Source organism: Vicia villosa, unplaced genomic scaffold (genome assembly GCF_029867415.1).
Source record: "Vicia villosa cultivar HV-30 ecotype Madison, WI unplaced genomic scaffold, Vvil1.0 ctg.000892F_1_1, whole genome shotgun sequence".
Classification (NCBI taxonomy): Eukaryota; Viridiplantae; Streptophyta; class Magnoliopsida; order Fabales; family Fabaceae; genus Vicia; species Vicia villosa.
Genome location: NW_026705401.1, coordinates 99058 through 106553, shown reverse-complemented (window position 1 = coordinate 106553; position 7496 = coordinate 99058).

Below are 7496 nucleotides of genomic sequence, written 5' to 3'. Positions count from 1 at the left end.
ACTAGACCAGAGTTCCTACTCACTCCCCCTCAATCACAACAGTGATGAAAAACTAACAGACGAAAAGCAACAGAAGACACTCTTCAAAAACACAACTTGATCTTGCTTAAAAGCTTTGATCAAGTACAATAGTACTCTTGCTTAAAAGCTTCGAGTACTTTTTACAACTCAAAACAGAAACACCTAGACCAAGACAATCATCATGATGATTGTTTGGCTTACAAGAAATCTAATACACAGACGAACAACACCACAAACTTCTGGACGGCAAACCCTAAAAAACCATCCCTCCAGCAGCTTCTTCATTTGCTATATATATAACCTTGCAGCAGCTGGGCCTTGGATCCAATAATAATTTTAAACCTAATTAAAACCATTTCCATAAGGCAAAGATCCATCGCATAACGTTGTTCTGAAACAAAACAATATCCAAAGTTTCCAAAAGAGGCGCGCAAATACTTGACAGACCATAACGCGAACATAGTAAAACACAGCAGCTTCGGATGTCATGACATCGGTCTTGACATCAGGTAAAAGCCTGCACAAAAAAAACTTCAAAACAATGCATGTCATGACACCGGTCTTGACATGATAAAGACACTATTTGTTTTACCAAAAAATACAGCCAATCAAAAACATCTACATAATAAACCAAAGAATTGTGAATCAACAAGTTTTGAAAACCAAAAACAAATGTACGGCTTAATACAAAAACGTATAAACAAAGTAAATACTTACCAGTATCCTACAACGACAACATGTAAACGAAACGAATCCTAAGCACAAAAAGCATACAAAACATTCTAACACAATACATGCTTACATCATGAATCACACCTAGTAAAAATTCATCAATGGATGAAGAACACACAAAGGTAAAGGACTTTTAACACTCATCCAACAATCTTGCAAACAAAAGATTAAATTATGCACTCATCTAAAAATCACATTGAAGATACAAAAGCAAGAATCACAAGGACTTTTCAAGGTTGTAATGTGGCTTGGTTAACAAACAAGGGGTATATCCTAAGGCTAATCGAAACAAAAACTTGCCTAAACCTAAGGGAGTGATGAATCCACCAAAGATTCAAACAACAAAATCTCGATTAAACTTCTTCCTTATTCCAAGTTGTCACAACCAAAACACCATACTTATAATTATTCGCTTCTTTTTTCTTTTTGTTTTTCAAAACTTTTTCACATTTTTTTCTTTCTTTTTCTTTTCTTTCTTTTTCACATTTTTTTTCTTTTTTCTTTCTTTTCAACCTCATAGCAACAACCAAATAAGTAGCAACCATTTCTCTCCCCAACTTGAATTCAACCACACCATCATATGAATGCTACATACTTTCTATGGCAAGGTAAAAATTCATACCAAAAATCATGGTTGAGGGTTCAAGAAAACAAAGAATCAATCATCCATGCAAAAATGAGAACTAAACACTCAAAGATAAGCATTTAGCAAATACAACATGGACATTGACAAAAAGGCTCAAAAGGGTTAACAAATGATCACACACTCACAAGGTGAATTGACTATTTGGTTATGGTGGTTGTGCTCAAAATGAATCAAAATGGCTTGATCCTTTTCATGCTTTCATAAAATCAACATAAACAAAAGATTAAGCATAATAAAATCCAGTTAAAACAATGATTGTGGCCTCCAGCATATGTAAACAATGGAAAGCTTCCTCACATTTATGGTTTGGGAACTAAAGTGATTCAATCAACAAGCAAGTAAGGCAAAAGAATGAATCGTATGGTAATTGTACAAATGAAAAGTTTCCTAAACATGTTATGCTATAGAAAGCGATAAATGAGTACCTTGAATGATACAACTTCAAAAAAAATATTCCACTATACATCCGCAAGTTGAAACACTCAAGCTTTGGAAAATCACCTCAAAAATCTTCGAATCACCGAACAAAATTTGAGTACAAACAACCAATAAAAGAATTAGAAAAATAAAACTAGTATCTACTACTAAATAGCCTTGGTGAAAGTGGGAAAAAAAGAGTGAAACAAGTGGGATGGGAACCCCACTGGTACAGAGCAGAAAAACAAAATTCTGCTATGCTCGCTTAGCGAGCTCTGCTCCGCTTAGCGGACATAGCAGAAACTAGAAAAATCAGAACAGGATCTGTTGTTCCAATCACTCACCACTTCACCTAAATTCCTCTTAAACATAAAAATAAACAAGACTTTACAACCGTTGGGGTGCCTCCCAACAAGCGCTTGTTTTACGTCGTTAGCTCGACGCCTTTATTGTTTCGGTGTTCGGAAAGTAGCTTTCTCTTGTCATGCCATGGTGACGTCTCACCGCACAAGCCTAAAGAAAGTGTCCTAACCAAAGCACTCAACAAACGTTATGGGTACAAATATATACAACAATTATACAAACATAAAAGAAAACGCAAGTATACAATTATGTACACAAACCAACACATATGCACAAGTATGGAACACAAACAACTATTATCATACAAAAAGGAAAAATTTGTGAATGTAAACAAGTAAACATATACAAGTGAAAATATACAAGTGAAACTATACAATATATACGATATATACAAAGCTAAAGACCATATAAACTATTGCGATGCAATCACAACCATCCCCGGCAACGGCGCCATTTTGTTGAATGCAGTATAGGGCAAGCAACAAAAAAGATTTGGAAATATTGATTCGGGAATTATTGTCCACAGAGATGGAGATATGCCATTCAACAGTTTCTACGGTTTCGAGCTTGAGTTTGAATGAGCAAAAAGTAAACAAAGATATAGACAGGAAAAGAATGAACACATTCTTAGAAGAGAAATAACTTATCAGGAATGTAAATATATTCACTCTTCACAAACATACACTTACCAACCCGTTATACTCAACCTACGATACTCATCCATGTCATCACGTATCTCTCACATAAGCGTCCATCTCTGGAGCACAAACGAGATCATCTCACAACTAAGGTTATCTCTAACGCGAAGTCGCGAGAACATTCGTATTCTCGTGTCGGCGATCTCTCGCGCGCCGCTCAAACACGAAAGCATTAAGTACAGATACCCACAGTGAATGCTAGCTCTAAATCCATCTCTAGAGTTCAGAAACTAACAGATAATCATCCTAGATAAGGATTCAAGAAGTCTATCTCTAAAGCACCCCAAATCCCCAGCATAGAGCAAAAATCCAGGATAACATCAACACAGATTCGTAAAGCAAGTTAAATATAACATTATAATCGGTAAATATACATAAGATTCAAGTAAATATACAAACAAACCCAACCAAAGAGAAATACACAAAGAAGAAGAGAAATGAACCGAAAATCTCCCGGTTTGTCAGCTCCGTTCGACGCTCAATCCACCCCCGATCATCCTTATGCAACCTCCGAAGTTGTTTTCTAAGCTAATTTTGATCTAAGAATGAAGTTGATGGTGTTGGGACTCAAAAATACCCAACCCATCACCTAAAAATGTGATTTTGGCCCCTTTTAACGAGCTGCTATCTTAGCAGGTCCGCTTAGTGGACCCCCTCCGCTCAGCGGACTCAAAATTGCATCCAGACTCTGATTTGCTCTGCCGGAGCTCCGCTCAGCGGACCCCCTCCGCTTAGCGGAGTCTGCTAAAAATCAGATTTTGTTTTCGCCATAACTCGAGAACCGTAACTCACGAATTGCGCCCGGTTCGAAGAGTTGGAAAGCTTATTCAATGCTCTATCCAATAATGAATGAATGGAACCCAAAATGATGATTTTGGTCATCCTTATTTTGAGTCTTTGGAAGTCCGCTTGACGGTGGCTAAGCGGGCTTTCACCAAAATTGCAAAATCGAAGCCGTGTCTTTGACACTTTATTCCTCAAGGCTCCAATAAGCATGAATACCTATAAAAACAAAGGAAAAACTATAAAATGGTATAAAAATATATGAAAATACAACTATTCACAAAGTATACGTATTTATACACAAAACGGGGAATTATTCAAACGGTATTAACAAAAGTATCGATAAGTGCCACTATTTACATACACAAAATAAGTACATTTTGGCACTTATCAAAATCTCTCCAACCTGAAACTTTGTTTGTCCTCAAACAATGTCAAATAAATCAAAGAATCAAAAGTAATAAACCAAAGAATTGTGAATCAACAAGTTTTGAAAACCAAAAACAAATGTACGGCTTAATACAAAAACGTATAAACAAAGTAAATACTTACCAGTATCCTACAACGACAACATGTAAACGAAACGAATCCTAAGCACAAAAAGCATACAAAACATTCTAACACAATACATGCTTACATCATGAATCACACCTAGTAAAAATTCATCAATGGATGAAGAACACACAAAGGTAAAGGACTTTTAACACTCATCCAACAATCTTGCAAACAAAAGATTAAATTATGCACTCATCTAAAAATCACATTGAAGATACAAAAGCAAGAATCACAAGGACTTTTCAAGGTTGTAATGTGGCTTGGTTAACAAACAAGGGATATATCCTAAGGCTAATCGAAACAAAAACTTGCCTAAACCTAAGGGAGTGATGAATCCACCAAAGATTCAAACAACAAAATCTCGATTAAACTTCTTCCTTATTCCAAGTTGTCACAACCAAAACACCATACTTATAATTATTCGCTTCTTTTTTCTTTTTGTTTTTCAAAACTTTTTCACATTTTTTTCTTTCTTTTTCTTTTCTTTCTTTTTCACATTTTTTTTCTTTTTTCTTTCTTTTCAACCTCATAGCAACAACCAAATAAGTAGCAACCATTTCTCTCCCCAACTTGAATTCAACCACACCATCATATGAATACTCCATACTTTCTAAGGCAAGGTAAAAATTCATACCAAAAATCATGGTTGAGGGTTCAAGAAAACAAAGAATCAATCATCCATGCAAAAATGAGAACTAAACACTCAAAGATAAGCATTTAGCAAATACAACATGGACATTGACAAAAAGGCTCAAAAGGGTTAACAAATGATCACACACTCACAAGGTGAATTGACTATTTGGTTATGGTGGTTGTGCTCAAAATGAATCAAAATGCCTTGATCCTTTTCATGCTTTCATAAAATCAACATAAACAAAAGATTAAGCATAATAAAGTCCAGTTAAAACAAAGATTGTGGCCTCCAGCATATGTAAACAATGGAAAGCTTCCTCACATTTATGGTTTGGGAACTAAAGTGATTCAATCAACAAGCAAGTAAGGCAAAAGAATGAATCGTATGGTAATTGTAAAAATGAAAAGTTTCCTAAACATGTTATGCTATAGAAAGCGATAAATGAGTACCTTGAATGATACAACTTCAAAAAAAATATTCCACCATACATCCGCAAGTTGAAACACTCAAGCTTTGGAAAATCACCTCAAAAATCTTCGAATCACCGAACAAAATTTGAGTACAAACAACCAATAAAAGAATTAGAAAAATAAAACTAGTATCTACTACTAAATAGCCTTGGTGAAAGTGGGAAAAAAAGAGTGAAACAAGTGGGATGGGAACCCCACTGGTACAGAGCAGAAAAACAAAATTCTGCTATGCTCGCTTAGCGAGCTCTGCTCCGCTTAGCGGACATAGCAGAAACTAGAAAAATCAGAACAGGATCTGTTGTTCCAATCACTCACCACTTCACCTAAATTCCTCTTAAACATAAAAATAAACAAGACTTTACAACCGTTGGGGTGCCTCCCAACAAGCGCTTGTTTTACGTCGTTAGCTCGACGCCTTTATTGTTTCGGTGTTCGGAAAGTAGCTTTCTCTTGTCATGCCATGGTGACGTCTCACCGCACAAGCCTAAAGAAAGTGTCCTAACCAAAGCACTCAACAAACGTTATGGGTACAAATATATACAACAATTATACAAACATAAAAGAAAACGCAAGTATACAATTATGTACACAAACCAACACATATGCACAAGTATGGAACACAAACAACTATTATCATACAAAAAGGAAAAATTTGTGAATGTAAACAAGTAAACATATACAAGTGAAAATATACAAGTGAAACTATACAATATATACGATATATACAAAGCTAAAGACCATATAAACTATTGCGATGCAATCACAACCATCCCCGGCAACGGCGCCATTTTGTTGAATGCAGTATAGGGCAAGCAACAAAAAAGATTTGGAAATATTGATTCGGGAATTATTGTCCACAGAGATGGAGATATGCCATTCAACAGTTTCTACGGTTTCGAGCTTGAGTTTGAATGAGCAAAAAGTAAACAAAGATATAGACAGGAAAAGAATGAACACATTCTTAGAAGAGAAATAACTTATCAGGAATGTAAATATATTCACTCTTCACAAACATACACTTACCAACCCGTTATACTCAACCTACGATACTCATCCATGTCATCACGTATCTCTCACATAAGCGTCCATCTCTGGAGCACAAACGAGATCATCTCACAACTAAGGTTATCTCTAACGCGAAGTCGCGAGAACATTCGTATTCTCGCGTCGGCGATCTCTCGCGCGCCGCTCAAACACGAAAGCATTAAGTACAGATACCCACAGTGAATGCTAGCTCTAAATCCATCTCTAGAGTTCAGAAACTAACAGATAATCATCCTAGATAAGGATTCAAGAAGTCTATCTCTAAAGCACCCCAAATCCCCAGCATAGAGCAAAAATCCAGGATAACATCAACACAGATTCGTAAAGCAAGTTAAATATAACATTATAATCGGTAAATATACATAAGATTCAAGTAAATATACAAACAAACCCAACCAAAGAGAAATACACAAAGAAGAAGAGAAATGAACCGAAAATCTCCCGGTTTGTCAGCTCCGTTCGACGCTCAATCCACCCCCGATCATCCTTATGCAACCTCCGAAGTTGTTTTCTAAGCTAATTTTGATCTAAGAATGAAGTTGATGGTGTTGGGACTCAAAAATACCCAACCCATCACCTAAAAATGTGATTTTGGCCCCTTTTAACGAGCTGCTGTCTTAGCAGGTCCGCTTAGCGGACTCAAAATTGCATCCAGACTCTGATTTGCTCCGCCGGAGCTCCGCTCAGCGGACCCCCTCCGCTTAGCGGAGTCTGCTAAAAATCAGATTTTGTTTTCGCCATAACTCGAGAACCGTAACTTCGAATTGCGCCCGGTTCGAAGCGTTGGAAAGCTTATTCAATGCTCTATCCAATAATGAATGAATGGAACCCAAAATGATGATTTTGGTCATCCTTATTTTGAGTCTTTGGAAGTCCGCTTGACGGTGGCTAAGCGGGCTTTCACCAAAATTGCGAAATCGAAGCCGTGTCTTTGACACTTTATTCCTCAAGGCTCCAATAAGCATGAATACCTATAAAAACAAAGGAAAAACTATCAAATGGTATAAAAGTATATGAAAATACAACTATTCACAAAGTATACGTATTTATACACAAAACGGGGAATTATTCAAACGGTATTAACAAAAGTATCGATAAGTGCCACTATTTACATACACAAAATAAGTACATTT